Source organism: Canis lupus, chromosome 17 (assembly GCF_011100685.1).
Source record: "Canis lupus familiaris isolate Mischka breed German Shepherd chromosome 17, alternate assembly UU_Cfam_GSD_1.0, whole genome shotgun sequence".
In the NCBI taxonomy this organism is placed as follows: domain Eukaryota; kingdom Metazoa; phylum Chordata; class Mammalia; order Carnivora; family Canidae; genus Canis; species Canis lupus.
In genome coordinates, this window is record NC_049238.1 from 27,485,818 (window position 1) to 27,503,250 (window position 17,433).

Here is a 17,433-nt window from a genome sequence, read left to right on the forward strand (position 1 = left end):
ATATGTATTGGTTATAAGAAATCATTCTTGCCTGACAGCCATTATTTTTTCCTGTCAGATTATAGAAAAGCTAAGGCATCCAAAGAAGTGACCCATTATACTATGAATGGAATACCAAAAATTGCCTACATCTTGCCAAGACCATGAATATTTACTAGGGTTAAAACTATAGCCGGATCTACTTCAAAATTCTCTTAATTGGAACAAAAAGTCAAATGGACAAATAAGAAGCATAGCAGTTGCTTACATAGATAATAAGTATCTGCAGAGGAACTGAGAGGGTTTCAGAAAACCATGAATATCTTGGTTTGACTGAAAACAAACCAGCTTGACTGAAAACAATCCAGTGTAAAAAATAGCTAAAAATAAAATGTTAGCTAAGGCTCCTAAAGACAACTGTGGAGCACATAAGAGCATTAGTGAGTAGAAGGAGAGATGCCAAACATAGGGGCAAACCAAAAGGTCCATCCCGTGAAAAATACTCTCACATAGAATGTTTAGACAGTTCACTAGAGTTTTGTTGTTCTTATTGGAAATATTGCTTATTTTAGATTCCTTTTATTAATGGCTGGTTATTAAGTCACATGCCTTATTAATAAACCTAATTGGGTTAAGACATTAACAGTTGGGTTTACATTCCTGGCCAAAGCATGCTTCTAAAAAACAAAATGCCAAAGTAACATGAACACAGTTACTGAAATACACAACTCTCCCTGGTGCTGAAATCCTGTTGTAGAAGTTATAGGGCGTGAATCCTGATGTTTAGTGTGTTCTGTATTACAGGGAGAAAGTCATTGGGAACATCTCCAAAACATTTCAGCATATATCTAGGAGTGTTTTAAAGTAGAACATTATATTAATTAAATTCCTAACTCATTTTAAAAATAAGACATTTAAAATTCAGATTACTTATGTCAAACAGAACTATTTAGATGATTTCCAATATTCAGGAAAGTGTGTAGATTGTTGTTATCTCACAAGGAAAATACCATGGAATTTGGAAAGACAGAATAATGCTGATGACCTGTATATTAATAAAAAAATAGACACTATTTCACAGCTCTCAGGAAGGGGTAGTGCTTAACACTGGTTACCCAGTCTCGATATAAAGTTCTTTACAATTGCTTGTAGAAGCCTGTAGAAGTTCCCAGGCCTTGTCCTCATTTCATTTCCCTGGAGCCAAATAAACAGAAACATATACATTATATTTTTGATCATACTTCAAGTTCTTAACAGCTTCAATTGCTATCATGATTGACAGCCCATTCTAATATCAGTTCTTTAGTTTCTGATCTAATTTTTTTTTCTCATTTCAAAATTCAGTATGCGATCTTTGGTCTAAGTGCTTAACATTATTTTCTTAGCTAAAACTTTGGATTCCCACACTGTTTAAGTGCTTCCTCCCATGGCTCTGCTTTTTCAGTTGAACGACCAGCCTGTCCTACCTCCCCCCATCATTTACATAAGTACCCAGCCTTGGGTACTTGTCTTGAACCTAAGAAATGGAAACAGACAAGTGGAGTCCATAAAGTCCATGTCTTTCTTAATTTATACATGGGGGTATTAATTTAACTATGTGTTTCAAAAGCAAAACAATACCCAGGATATTAATTGAGTACCTGCAATATGCCAGATATAGAAAGATTTATCTTAGTATAATCACATCCATGAAATAATAGTATTATCCTCTTCATAGTTTTAGCTGAGGAAACTAACTTTTAGTGAAAAAGTTAAATAACTCAACTGAGATTGCCTATTAATAAACTGTAGAACCAGAAAAAATTGTCTGCATCATACAGCACTATATTTAACTACAAAAGTATTATCTGAAAAGTAACTGAATTTGTATAAGTAAATGGCCTATGAACACTTTATCAGTGGTAAACATACACACAAACACATACACACAAGTGATATGCCTGTAAGAGGCAGTTACTGGTAAGTCTGGCTCTAATTAAGAGACACTAAGACCGTGAAAATCTGGATTTGATCCAAATACTCTTCTGCTCTGTGTCTCCATTGTCTAATGTCTCATGATTTGCCACATGACCTTCTGGTGGCCTTGTTGCTTTATTAAAATAGACTCTAGAGCATAGCAGTTTGGAACATAGCTCTAGGGTCTCATGGGCCTGCAGTTCATGAGCTGTAGAACTTTCGGCAAAGGACTTGGAATATTTGGGTTTCATCATCCTTTATTTGTAAAATAAATAACAGCTCTTTCATAAACTCATTGTGAAGATTATGTGGGGTATTCATAAGTTCTTAAAGTTTCCGGCTTACAGGAAGCACTCCATGAATGTGTGTTATTACTGTAGTATTTGTTGTTGCTATTATTTATTTATAGAAAGTGTCATTCTCTTTGTTATCTGTTCAAAGATGAGTTCTGTTGGCAAATGTTTAATCCATTTAACTTCCTGCTATGTCTGTTTTTGTTTCCTTTTGCTGTTTTACAAACACACAGCATACTGAAGGCATGGCTTTCTCCAGTGCCTATATGCTCTGAAAAGACCTAGAAAGAATCTGATACTGAGAAATTCCTAAGATTGACCAGGAAAACTTTTGCAACTTTATAAGTTTATGAATTATTTTGGCATAGATCAAATGAAGTATAACTTTTGGGCTGTGTACTATTCAGATATTTTATAATAGCATACTCTTACTGAGAAACTTCTTTGATGGTAGTTACTTGCTGCATGTTGTGCTTCATAAATCTGGGCTCTGGTGACTAAGAGTTGAGATTTTCTATTTTAGCCACCCCAGGTTCGACCAGGCCATCCATACCACAGGTGAGTTACATATTCACAATGATACAAGTAAAAAAGGTGATTTAAATATAAACCTCTCAAAAAAATAAAATAAAATAAAAATAAATAAATATAAACCTCTCATTAATCTAAAACAAAGGCAATGGAACTCCACTTCTGGCAGTGGTGGAATATAGGGTTTTAGACCAAATCTCCTACTGAGAACAACTAGAAAACCTGGATTGAGTGTAAATAAATTGTGGAGGGAATTATAGTGATACTAAGATCATGAGAATATGTTTGGAAGATATCTGGGAAAGAAGAGCGTGTACCACTCCTTTCCTTGAGCTGACTGAAGATGGTTAAGAACCTGAAGAACTGACCAGAACTTTCTATATATGTACAGGATTAGGAGAATAGAAAGTGAGGTTTAAGACCTATTGAGGAAGAGTAGGAGTAGTAACCCTCATTTCACTTATGGGATGAAACTAAACTTTGAATCTTAGTAGTCTCTGTATTGAGATGGTTTTCTCTAACTTAGTTGTATATCATGGAGAAAACGAAATTCTCCACTTAGAAGATAATATCGTAGAGAGCCTTAACATAGTTCTATAATATTTCATGTATAATGCTTAGTTAGTACTTAGTCAGAAGTAATCAAGCATACAATTGAACACCAGCCTGGTTCTAAACTGGAAATTTTAAAAAGACTATAGAAACTGACACCTAGAAAGCCAGATAATAGAGGTATTTATAGCATCTTTAAGATTTTATATGATTAATATACTTGAGTAATTAAATAAAATTGAGAATTAGATTTTTATCACCTAAATGGAAACTATTAAAAAGTCAAATAATCACATTTATTCCTTAAACTTATACAATATGTTTTTTATGTCAATAAAGCTGGAAAATGTAAAATCAACAATCAAGAACTAAATAATACAATAACTGAAACAAATAATAATGCATAGGATTGATACCATATTAGATACTTCTAAAGTGATAATTAGTTGGTCAGAAGACAGGGTAGATATATAAATGCTAAAAACATTATTAGAAAAAAAAGAGTAAACAGTTACCAAAATAATATTTGTTTTTTTTTTTAAGATTTTATTTATTTATTCAGAGAGACACAGAGAGAGAATGAGAGGCAGAGACACAGGCAGAGGGAGAAGCAGGCTCCATGCACGGAGCCCGACGTGGGACTCGATCCTGGGTCTCCAGGATCACGCCCTGGGCTGCAGGCGGAGCTAAACCGCTGTGCCACCGGGGCTGCCCCCCAAAATAATATTTGGACTATAGTGAAAATACCTTGTATATGATGAAAAAGTAAGAGAGAGTAGAGTTGAAGCGACGAGATAGTTACCAACAAATTTCAAAACAGCAATATTGCGAAACAACAGGCAGCCCGGGTGGCTCAGCGGTTTAGTGCAGCCTTCAGCCCAGGGCCTGATCCTGGAGACTCAGGATCGAGTCCCACATCTGGCTCCCTGCATGGAGCCTGCTTCTCCCTCTGCCTGTGTCTCTGCCTCTCTCTCTCTCTCTCTCTCTCTTTCTCCCTCCCTCCCTCTCTCTCTCTCTCTCTCTGTGGGTGTGTCTCTCCTGAATAAATAAATAAAATCTTAAAAAAAAAAAAAAAAAGATTGCAAAACAGCAACAACAATCCTAAATTTAATTACAGTAAAACTGCTAAAATAAAATTTCAAAAACAGTTGGGGAAAAAAACAACACATTTTCTTCAAAGAAACAACAATAAGGTTGACAGATGACTTTTCAGCAGAAACAATGGCAATCAGAGGAAAAACAATTATTATATTTTAATGATATTTTGAAAAGATGGCAACATAATAACTGCAGAAGAAAAAATTCTATGCCAAGAAAAATTATCCTTCCAAAAATGCAGGTTAGGATAAAGACATTTGTTAGATCAAAAGAAAAAAAAAAGATTTTTTAAATGTCCTGCCTGCACTAAAGAACAGAGAAGATGTTTTTCAAATAGAATGAACATAATCTTAGATGAAGAATGCTTAGACATTTATGAGTTAATGAAGAGCAATTGAAATGGTAAGTATATAAAAGAATATTGATTGTATAAAGTAGTAATAAACTCTTTAAGGCTTATAATAAGACAAATTACTTGACAGTAGGAACATAGAATCAAGATGATAATTAATAGAGTCAAAGTTCCTTGTATAATGTAGAGAGTGTCAATAGTATATTTCATTAGAGGTTAATAAATCATAGATATTAGTGGTAATCTCTAGGGCAAACACTAAATGAAATGTGTAACTAATGAGTTAATGGAAGGAAAAAATAAAACAACAAAATTACTTTAAAAAGCAAAGAGGCAAAAATAGACAAAAACAAAATACATGAGACAGAAAGTAAACAACATGAAAGTTCTATGTATCTATATAGGTAATTGCATTAACATAAATGAGCTAGGAACTCCATTTAAATAGTATAATAATAAGAATGATTATATTTTATCCTTATGAAATATCATGAAGCATATTGGTGGAAAAAATACCAATGTGCTTCATATAAAACACATCTTAAACATAAAAACATAAGAATGATGTGATAAATAACAATATGGCATTAATAATAGAAGAAAAGATAGATAAGTTGAAATAACTCCTATTAGTAGCTTTTGTTCATCAAAGAACATCATTAAAATAATATAAATGTAAACCACAAAATGGAGAATATATTTGTTACACATATAACTGACAAGGAATTTATATTTTATTTATAATTCTGTAATATTAAAGAGAATTTCTACCCAATAGAAAAAATGATGAGAAAGTTTTAAGTATTGCTATTTAAAGTGACAGTTGCTATAAACATTTTGGAAAACTTAGCTATTATCTACTAAATTTGGAAAGATCAGTAGGTAGATAAACAAATTTAAATACCCAACATTTTTACTATTAAGTATATTTTATATATATGCACTCATGTATACACAAACTTCACACATTCATGACATATATGAGGATGTTCATAATAGCATTAACCAAAATAGTGGAAAAAAATGCTTCTTCAAGTGAAGAATAAAACTAAATTATAGGATATTCATGCATTGGAATAGTATGGAACAAAAACAATAAATGCAACAACATGAACAACATGAACAACATGAACATAAACCAAAAAAAAAATGTTGGAAAAAATAAGCCAGGTAAAAAGGGGTACATGATCATAAGTCCTTTCTATAAAGATCAAAAAGAGGTACAATTAATTCACAGTGAGGGTAATGGTTACCTTTGAGAAAGAGTGAGTGTATACTGATGGAGGAATTAGTGGGTGCTTCTGCAGGGCTTGTCATATTCTAATTCTTAACCTGGGTGATGGTTACATGGCTTTCTTCTTTGATTTTTTTTTTAAGACTTCATTTATTTATTCATGAGAGACACAGAGAGAGAGAGGCAGAGACACAGGCAGAGGGGGAAGCAGGCTCCATGCAGGGAGCCTGATGTGGGACTCGATCCCAGGACTCTGGGATCACAACCTGAGTGGAAGGCAGATGCTCAACCCCTGAGCCACCCAGGCGTCCTTGGCTTTGTTCTTTTTATGATCGATCATTCATAGAGTGTACAATTGTAATTTTCCCTTGCTGTTTTGTGTGTGTGTGTGTGTGTGTGTTACACTCCAAACAAATTTGTTTTAAATATAGCAGACCAAACAGAACACAGAGGTTTGTTTTTTTTTTTTTTTTTAATAATAAGCTTACTCAGTGCTTTCTAAAGTTCTCTTCCTCATCTTTTTCCACTCTTCTGTTGTTGATTTCTTTTTCATAGAAAATGAAGCCTATGCTTTCACATAGCAGTTGCCAACTAATGGATAGAGTCTGACCTTATATGCTTTATAATATGCATATTGTGTTTAGAGTATGAAGTTTGTTAGAATGCTTAATGGATATAAACCTTGTACTTCACTCAGTTATGTATTTCCCTTTTAAGCTATGAGCTCTGTTTTAACAGTTAGGCTGTCTTATTTGATATGCGCATCCTTAACCTTTAGCAAAGTATCTCATATATCCTAGTAGAGTCAACAGATGTTAAGAATTCATTTATCTAGCTCATATATTTTCATCACCTTCTATGTACTGAGCACTTTTCTACTATTGTTGATGTTGAAACCAATGATCAGGATAGAATAGGCTGCTGGTCTCATGGATTGATTATAGATAGCTACTCTCCCTTGAATCCACTATGGAGAGGCTTTTTTTTTTTTTTTTTTTTCCTTTCATAGTGGATCACTTAAGTTCTGAAGCTCAAAAGAAAAAGAAAAGAAATTTCTAAGGGATTCCCAATAAATATGTCCCCTCCAAGGACATCTTCAGATGTTCAGATGACCCTAAAGGGTCAATGAGGCACCATTATCCAGTTTAGAGATGTTCCTGGCTAGAGGTATATGAAAAGAAATCTCTACAGTAAATGGGAGTTTCTTCCAGGCCAAAGATGCTAAGAATCACAGTCTTAATCTTGAGCCTCTGAAGGTTCCATGAAGACAACCAAGCATTTTTACAATATAGAACCTCTCAAGTTAAATGTTGCTGTGTGTATAAGGAGATGGGACTGTGGCTGCTGCTGCTGCTGCTGGTAGGTCACGGCACTGAATTTCAGCATTCAATCAATACAATGGTGAAAAATTGAGAGCTGAATGATATCCTGTTCAGGAAGGTAAAAATGTTACCTTGCTGTGTAAAACAAAATGATCAGTCTTTGTCAACTCTTACTGATGAAACAAATTAGCCTAATAGGGGAGATTGAGAGAGCTGCCTACTAAATTTTGAATGCTGCCAAAGACTTCTTTATCCAAAAGTAACCGCTACAGCCAATTGCAATCCTGAAAACCATTCTTAGAGTCATTTCTTGGAATTCTCTTCGTAATACTTCTCATAAAATGTAAATACTTTTGGAAGAGTTAACACTAATTTAGCCACATTGAAAAGTTAATGGCTCATATGATTTTATATTTTTCTAAGAATAACCATATTGGCCACCTGTTGAGAACAAAGGAGAATGGTAGAGGGCTTTGTACTTTGAGCACAGGGAAAGGTTATAGTTTCTGGTGTCAAGGAGACTTGAGTCTCTAAACCTAGCTCTGAAACATTTTGGTTATGTGATGTACAAATTACGTGATCACTTTGAACCATATGTTGCATGAAAAGGAGTGATAAGATGCTGTCATCATGAGGAGCAATTTGACAAATGAAATCACATAGCATTATGTTTGGTAGAGTACTTGGCACCAAATAATTGCTCAATATAGGTAATTTCCCAACTTGAAGAGAGGAAACTATAAAAAAATGAAATGGCATGTTTCTGGAGAAAAATATAACCATTTTAAAATGTAACTTGCTGTGCAATGGTAAATTCTTCCAGATGATGGAGGAAGTTATATGTCAATAGAATTCCAAGGAGATATTTCCCCAAGAGATGTTACAAATATCAAAGAAGGCAAAACAACCAAAAAGAATGAAGAAAGGTTAAACAATCTGTTGGTAAATTAGTGTTAGATTGCTAGCAAAAGGATAAGCTAACAGACTGGGGAAACATGTGTTGACATGATGGGTGTGAAAAGCCGGGAAAGCAATAATGTTGGAAAAGACTTGAGAGATTGGTTGTCATCCAATTAATTAGCTGCAACACATGCCTGTGTGATTTTACACCACACAAGAGATTTTTCCCACGTGACAATGATGTGAATGCACCTGGCATATTCCATTTAACAGGGCTTCTTCAGTCCCTCAACACTGAGGGAAAATCAGAGTGATCAAGAACAATGATTAAGGATCTTAGCAGGCTGTTCTCTAATGAAAAAAATGAAGCAACTGAGTAACTAGACCTTGATGGGTATAGCCAGATGAAAATAAATACAAACTTGTTATAACATGACTCACTATTACATAGCCAGAAAAACCACCAGCCCATAAACACATTCTCCAGTCTGACTCCTTAAAGTAAATACAGGGGATAAAACTGTTGGATTATAACACAGAATCAATGCTCTCCTATTTTGCCAGGGTCTACTGGAAAACCAGGATCTGCTGAATTTCCTGATGAGAACCTCTGGACAGAATACTTTCAATCCCTTCCCCATTCTTCCTTTCTGAACCAAGTCTGTTCCATCTCAAACTACCACCTTAGGGTGCTTATACTCTGAACACATTGGACTACTGAGTGTTGTTTAAACAGGTTTTGGAATTTTCTATTTCTCTCCCTTATTCATCCTATTTCCTTAGTTTAAGGTTTTCACCTTCACTTCCCACCCATGATGGAATTTTCTAGCACTCCCAGACCTACCTTTTCTTCTGCTCAATGAGCTGGGTGGCTAACTACTTTGGGCTGCATCTCCTGGACTCCTTGCCCTCTGGCTTCTTCTTCTTCTTTTTTTTTTTTTTTAAGATTTTATTCATTTATTCATGAGACACACACACACACACAATGAGAGAGAGAGAGAGAGAGGTAGAGACACAGGAAGAGGGAGAAGCAGGCTCCACGCAGGGAGCGGACATGGGACTCGATCGCGGGTCTCCAGGATCATGCCCTGGGCTGAAGGCAGGCACTAAACCACTGAGCCACTCAGGGATCCCGCCCTCTGGCTTCCCACGGGGTTAGCCAGTGGGAGGTATTGGCAGATCTGAGACTGCAGAGGGAAAGATAAAGAGTTTTGTTTTGGCAGTGTCTATGATCCTCTTTCTAAAACCACAAGTTCCCTACTGTAATAACCCTTTGTTTGAGTTACAGTTATGTTTCTCTGACCTTGACCCTAACAATCTAAGAAAGGTAGGGACATCATGCTCTTGTTGGCCCCAGAATGCTTTACCATCCCTTATTTATCCCTCTAACCCTGCCTGTACATTTGCACTAGTCTGTTCATTAGATTTTTTTTTCAATCTCTATTTTTTTTGAGAGTACCATCAGTTTCTTCTCATATATGAAATCTTCCTTGGTTTTTCTACTTGAAACATACCTCTATTCTTATGCTCTTGGTATAATTATAATAGCTCTTACAACAGAGAATATGACAATTTTTCTATAACTCAATTTGGTTTTTATTTTGATTTTTGTATTCTAACTTGGTGACAGACAGTTAACGATCAATTTGAGATCACTCCACTCTCAAAGCAGTGTCAGATTTACAGGGAGCTTCTGTGGTTCTGGCAAGGTACAGAGTAACCTATGCTTTGGTCACCAGTCTAGTCTATCCAGTTGCACATCTGTAATGGATATGGTGATGCCAGCCCCAGATCTCTCTTTAATGAAGGGCATGTAGCCTCACTTGCTGAGATTACAGAAGATAGCTTTCACATGATACCACATTACTCAAGGTTATGACCTTCCTAGGGCTACACATATTCAGTGACAGTTCACTGTGGGGATATAAAGCCTCAGACATCTCATCCAGTGAATGGTAACTCTGAAAGGCCTTTCCAGTTCCAGTGTGTCTCAGGTTGGTTGATTATTCCCGTGTCCCAAATCCATCTCTCCCTCTGTACTAACTGGTTCTTCTGCCTCCCTTCTACAGGTGTTGATCCCAAGGGTGCTTCCTAATGAACTTCCTGCACACTAAACTCCATTTCAGAGCCTTGCAAGGGATCACTGACTGCAAAATATCTTCGGTCCTACTTACTTCTCGGTAGCCAGTTGTAGCTGACGTTTTTGTCTCTTCTCCCTGTCTTAGTACTTCCTCCTATTTGCGTTCTCTATATTATATTGCTGTAGTGTTGCTACAAATTTGTGGCTTAAAACAACAACACATGTTTATTATGTCAAGTTTTCCATCATAAATCAGGAGTTTTGCCCCATTATTTGGGTTTACCAGTCTCACAATTTGTCAGCCAGGGCTGTAATCTAAGCCAAGGCTCAGCTAGAAAAGGAGCCACTTCCAAGCTTACTTGGTTGTTAATAGCATTCATGTCCTTGTGACTGTTGGACAGTTTTACTGACTGTCATCTTGGAGGCTACTTGTAGCAACTGAAAGTAGGCCTTTAGACATGGCCCCTTGCTTCTTCACAGCCAGCAAGGCAAAGAGTCTCTTAACAAGATGTTAGTTTTAATCTTATGTTATTATGAAAGTGACATTCCATCACCTTTGCTGTATCAATGGCCAGAAGCAAGTCATACTCCCTGGCCCCACTCAAAGGAAGAGGGTCAGAAGGCATAAATAGCATGTATGGGGGTCACAGGACCTCCCTAAGTTCTCTTCACTATACTCTGGCAATTCTGAGGCTATCTATGGCCTCATCTATCTAGTAGCATCAAGCAGCTCTTCTCTTCTGGACATCTCTTGGAATCTCCCTGGATGGTAGGAATCAGAGCATTTCTCTCCTGGGTCAAGCAAACTCTTATTTATGTTCCTTCTGTATCAGAAAAAAATACGAAGGCACAAAAAAGAAAGTGGGGAGAATGAAGACTGTGTAGCCATCCTGCTGAAGTGGAAAGAGAGGAGTGGTGGTCATGAACTATTGCCGTGTTCCAGAATCTGCTCAATGGTTTCCTCTCATGTTTGAGGGAAAGAAGGAAAGCAGAAGGATGGGAAGGAAAGAGAAGGATAGAGAAAGCATTGGTGATATTAGGAGTGCATTCACTGTCACAGAGTACTAAGCATTTCCATCTCGCAACAGCTGGCGTTTCAACAAATACTATGATTGACAATTGAATCTTGAATTTTCTACATTAGAATCTAAATCACTCAGCTTGCTACTAATTCTCTTACCTACAGAGTAGAACAACAAATTCTTCATAGTTGTTTAAGGGAGAGAAATTTTGGACACTCTTACTAAGTAAGCTAAGAAGAAGCAAATTCTCTTGCCATTTCATAAATTTAAGGAAGCATCCTTCTAACAAAGCCTTAAAAACAGTCTGTGTTCTGAAACATGAGACTTCACATTCAATTGATAGTTTTGCTCATTGGTATCTGTCCCTTTTCATGGATACTTAGTGCCAGAGCTGACCCAAAGCATGGATGAATTAGGCCTTCGCTGCCCAGCTTGGTGGGGGTTGGGGAAGCTGTCACAGAGTTTTTGAGCCTCCAGGTACCTTCTGCCATTGCCCTGCCATGAGTTTTCCTTTCATGTCCATAAACTCTCTCTTTAAGTAGTTTAAAGTTATGATCTAGCATTAACAGCATGTTAGCAGCCAACTCTAAAATCTTTACATATGTGAAAAGAATTCCAGGCATATTATGAACAAAATAATCTAACTTAGCCCAGTGAGAGTACTGAAGGTATTCTGAGATATTCTTGTACTGCGTGATGATGAAGCATACAAACTGTAAGCATCATGTATAAAATGATTAGTGGGAATAGGGAACTAAACATATTTTTGAAAATCTTTTATGTTCCAAGAATTGTATTATGTACTTAGGTCATTTCATTGTATTTTTTAAATACCTTGCAGAGTATGTATTAAAATCTCCATTTTATAGATGAGAGATCAAGTGCTTAAAGAGGTTAATAAACTGTCAATGTCACAAAACTGGTAGGGATTGACCCAAGAATTAAGCCCAAGTCTGTGTTCTATAAATCCTATTTTTCCGCCTGCCTGTTGCCTCTTGAAATTAGTAAATCATTTGCATAGCCCTGTGAAATAATAAAAAATATCCATGGATATCTGACCTCAGTTTCTGGCACAGAGCTCCTATAAAATCCTTGTAATTTCCTAAGTGATAAAAACACAGGGAACATCTCTTGTTCTATTTGTTTTTGACTCTATCCCTGATAAGAGCTCATATAAACCTTGTAAGTTCCTAAGTGATAAGAGAACCAGGAATATCTTTTAATCTAATGTGATGACTCTAGGTGGGCTCCTGAATGGCTCCTGGGTGAGTGCTGGTCACTAGAGAGTATAAGCCATGATTAGAAGCTTGGAATTTTCATCTTCATTCCCTATCTTTCAGAGCGGGGAGAGAGGCTGGAAAGGAATTAATAATTGATCACATTTATGTAAGGAGGCTTCCATAATATCCCCATAATACAGGGTTCACAGAGCTTCCAAGTTGGTTGAATACATCCATACCGAGAGGATAATGCACCCCGACTTCACAGGGCCAGAAGTTCCTGACCTTCAGACCCTCCCAAACCTTGCTCTATGTTACCTCTTTGTCTGACTATTCATCTGCATGCTTTATTATATCCTTTAATAAGCTGGTAAATTTAAATAACTGTTACCCTGAGTTTTGTGAGCTGCTCTAACAAATTAATCAAACACAGGAGGGGTCATTGGAACCTCCAATCTAAGCTGATTGGTCAGAAGCACAAGTGATAAACTGGGTGTGGGACTGGCCTCTGAAATTTGTGTGTGTGAGGAGTCCAGTCTTGTGGAGGACTGAGCCTGTACCTGGAGGTTCTGATGCTATCTCCAGGTAGATAGTGTCAGAACTGAGTTGAGTCTTTGGACACCTCACAGGTGTCCGAGAATTACTTGGTGTGGAGAAAAACCTCCACACATTAGGTAAAGAGAGTATCAGAAATGAAGTATCCTGTGTGAGTAGTAAAGGAGACACTCAGGTGAAAAAAAAAGACATAGTAGGGAAGAACTTTTTTTTTTCTCTACACAGGAAAGGAAAAATGAGTTTCTAATTTACAAACCCCAAGAAATGTTTCTAGGGACAGCTGGGAGCAGTGAAAAAATGTAGGAAACAAGAAAAGGCAGTGTGTACTCCTAAAGTTTCTATTTTTTCCCAGAAGAAGTTTAGAGGAATTGGTCTGCTTACCCTCTGAGGCCAGTTGGTTTTCTGTCTGGAATTGAAAGCACAGTACCCCCCACAAACTGATGTAGCAAAACACATTGCCTCCCTCCTGTTTCTTCCCAAATAAAGATGAAAGCTCACCTCTGTGGCACTAGCTGAGTCATTACAAACAATAACTTAATCAGAAGACACTCACTAGAAAATTAAAGAGAAGAGATGTGAGAGTATGTAGTGAAAAAAGGAACCACCAGGCATCAGCAAAATCTTCCCTGCAATAGACTACCTTTGTCATTCATTCATAAGGGAGAATAATAATACATAGGAAGAGAAAGAAATCCAATTGTGTGAGGATCAGAAGCCAAAACCTGTGAGGGATGGATTAGTGGAAATTGTGTATAATCACTAACTGACTTACATGGAAAAAATAAGAAAATCCCATTGAGGTAAAAACGATTACAGAGTACAATACCTGGAACACGGAGGTGTTTGGTCATCATAACTGTAATGATTCCTATTATTATTCCTGAACACTTCTTTATATATAGAGAGAAGAATGAGCTAGTCACAGCGAGCTGGTTCTGCACTGATAAATTCTAGAGAAAACGTCTCATGTACACAATACATATAGAGGTTCAAGTGGCTTTCCTGTGAATTAGATATCAAGGGAAAGAATTTATTTTCTTAAGTCCATTAATTGGAAGGACATATGGCTTGAACTACAGGAAATAGAAGGTTTTAAAAGGCATTGCCTTGTTTTCAGTAGTGCTTTCCCTCTCATTAGCAGTTTAGACCAAAGCTCAAACATGCATTCATATCAGAATCTATAGAGATGAGGGACTCATCTAGCTCAGAGATATTTTGATGTGGGCCCAGAAAAGTTTAATAATTTAGTCAGGTTTTGTTGTCTGAAAGAAAATTAGGCTCAGTACCTGCTCTTAAGGTTGGATACTCCAAGGTTGGATCTCAAGGAGAAAAAGTAGACAACAAAGCATCCGTAAACCAGAAAGGCATGTCGATCAGAGGTGTCAATGTTGGATGGAATGCCGACGAGGTGTTTTGGAAATGACTATGTTTATGGGGGCACAAGGCAAATGAGGAGGCTTTATGCATTCTATTACTCTGTCATATCTTTTTCAACCAATCTCAGTTGCTTTTCTCAACTAAGCCTCTTCTCTACCTCTCGTTTTCCACTGGTAGAGTTTTTACTTATTTCGTGGGTTGGTTTTCTTGAAATACTTGTGTTATACAAAATCTTCAGGAAAATGAAGACTACTTGATAGCTCACCTTTCTTTGCAGGGTTTATTTTCAAGTTTGAACATTTTGAGCTGCCCTTTATTGCTTAATGCAGTGTTTTATCATACCTGGCATTTATAATTTCTTCACTGGAGAAATAGCGCAATGTGGACTTTAACTGTAACATACCAACAACTTTTATAGAACTCTAAAGTATCATAATAGTGATCCATATGTTGTCACCAAGCATTCCTATTTATTATTTGTCCTAGCATATATGTGAATGTGCTATATTTGTTGCATCTACCTTTTGGATTGACTATTCTTTTAGGTAAATGTACCTAAGAGTTTGCTAAATGACTGACTGCTCCTAGTCTTTCTATTCAATTACCTTAACCTAACATTATCGTTGCTAGAGGGCTTCTTGGCAAACATACCTGTGGTATCTGAGTTAAATATGTCACTGTGAGCATAAAGCATAAAAGGGCGAGGAATGGCATGCTTCATCAACAACAGCACTTGACTTCTCCTTGATGATGTAGATAATAGCACAAGCTTTAGTCTGGTGACAATAGGTAGGCATAGTAACTGTGTGCTGGCTTGGCAAAAATGACAGGAAAATGAGAGTTTTGATCTATTCTGATGGGAAAGCTACAATATGCTTTCTAATTATACAAATTTAATTCCTTCTTTATATATTCCCAAGACTGCAATCTTTCTTTTTTTGACTCTTTAGGTAATGGACAATTACAAAAGAGCCATTCAAGCAAAAATGCTTTTTAAAAAGTTTTAAAGGGACTGAGAATAAAGGCCAAAATATACTTTTAATATAGGAATTGTTTTTTCCATGTTGCTGCGTTATTCTACAGAATATATTTAGTCAAACTGCGGAAGCCCCCAATAAAATTCTTATGTAGAAATTCAATTAAATAATTAAATGCTCAATGAATGTTCAACAGCAAAAATACTTTTAGAAAACTGTGGTGTACTAGATAAGGAGACACTCACCTTCCTCAAAGCTAAGAACATTGGTGGGAACTACCTATATACTTATGAGGCTTTGGAAAAATAGAGAGATATATGGAAAGAAATGGAGAAATACATGGGGAGAATAGAGATTTTTATGGGGAGACAGGAGAAACAGAGCATAAGGCCACTAGTCAAACCTTTTGCCTCACTAGAAATGCCATGAACCAGGCTGTAGCCATCAACAGATTTGAGATTTCTGTTTAATAGTATTATCCTACTTTCGGGGCTCTCATGATATAGGAGCTCTATAAAGAGAGGATCACAATATTTCTAGTGTGATTACTGCTATGATAAAGGATAGTGCCCTTAACTCTGACTCAGGAATTTGTTTCCTACAGAAACACACCAGCAGAACATTCACATTTCTCTGCCACTTTGTATTGGCTCCAAGAATCAAATGAGGTTAGTACTTAGACTTTGGGTTTAAAACTTGATCTCTATATCTGAGGAATAGCCTGAGGTAGGATGTGCAACGAATTTCCAAGTTTTCACTTTTCCTGCATTTTGGAAGGAATCAGGTGTGTTACTTACTTTCTGTCACAGAATCTGAGATACAATGAGTACAGCTGAATTTGAGACTTCAGTGGAATCAGGTGTCGAAACAAACAAATCAGGTTTCCTCCTTGTAGGAAACACAATCTAGCAGTGTCCTGAATACTCCTCTCCTGTACTGTGGAGTTTTTTTCATTGCCTTTATTTGGCATTTTTGTAAGCTATTGGATGATTTTCACCATATCTGGTTTACAGAATAGGAAACTAAACCCAGAGAAGGAAAATATCTTCGTTACGATCAACAACTAGTACAAAGCCAAGCCATTCCTCCCCATCTGTATTAGAATATAACCTAACTTTCTGACAAAATATCGCATTTCCCAAACATTTTTAAATGGAATCAGCAGTTCTAAGTAGTGTATTCGAATAGGACAGTCCCAGGGAAGGCCTCCAGTTCCATTGTTTCAGTCCAGGCTCTGTGTTGTTGGCAGCTAGGTAGGTCTGATACTTTGGAATCAGGTTATAGTGCTCAAAGCCCAACTTGTATCAGGAGATATAACATAATTAGGTACAGATCAAAAGTTGGGGATATAGATTTTTTTTTCTTAATTTCTGAGCATTATAAATGGTAGTCAGGGAGGTAAAGACTGAAACCATTGATCATGCTGGCTCTTTCAAAATGTTATCAGCGAATTATGGTCAGTGGATTCAGAAATCAGAGCTAATCACTGCATCCTTCAGGTAAAAGACAGTAAAAGCTATCGTTCCTTAATTAATTAAAAAAATGAAGTCCCTTGTTTGGTCAGTTTCTTCCCTTGTAAAAGATTGTTTATTGCTTTCTCCTTTAAAATCCCATCTTAACCATTTCTTTTTTCATTCCCTAATTTAGCAAATTGTATGCTTTTTGCCTTAGACATTTTCAATTTTCTCAAGGCATGGCCATCAGTTTCAGCATAGTCTTTTTAATCTGTCTGGTCAATTAGTTACATTCCCAGGAATAAAAGAAATTTAATTTTCCAAACAGAGTAATGTAAAATTATAATGGTTTAAAATTAATTTTTTTCAATCTTACTTTCTACATACTTAAAGTCTCCTCAATCTATTGTCAAAACCAAACTAGACTTTATAAGGGAATAAGAAGGATTTTCTCAGAAGGCAATTTAAATTATCCTTTATTAATAGTGACACCAATTTCACTATCACAACTGATTGGCATTTATAAGGGCT

General features: G+C 36.5%; 1 long non-coding RNA gene across 1 annotated transcript in view; it reads left to right on the forward strand.

Moving 5' to 3' along the window:
• LOC102152201 overlaps window positions 1-17,433 on the forward strand; it is a 219,831-nt gene that overhangs the window by 111,898 nt on the left and 90,500 nt on the right. The window lies entirely within an intron of this gene.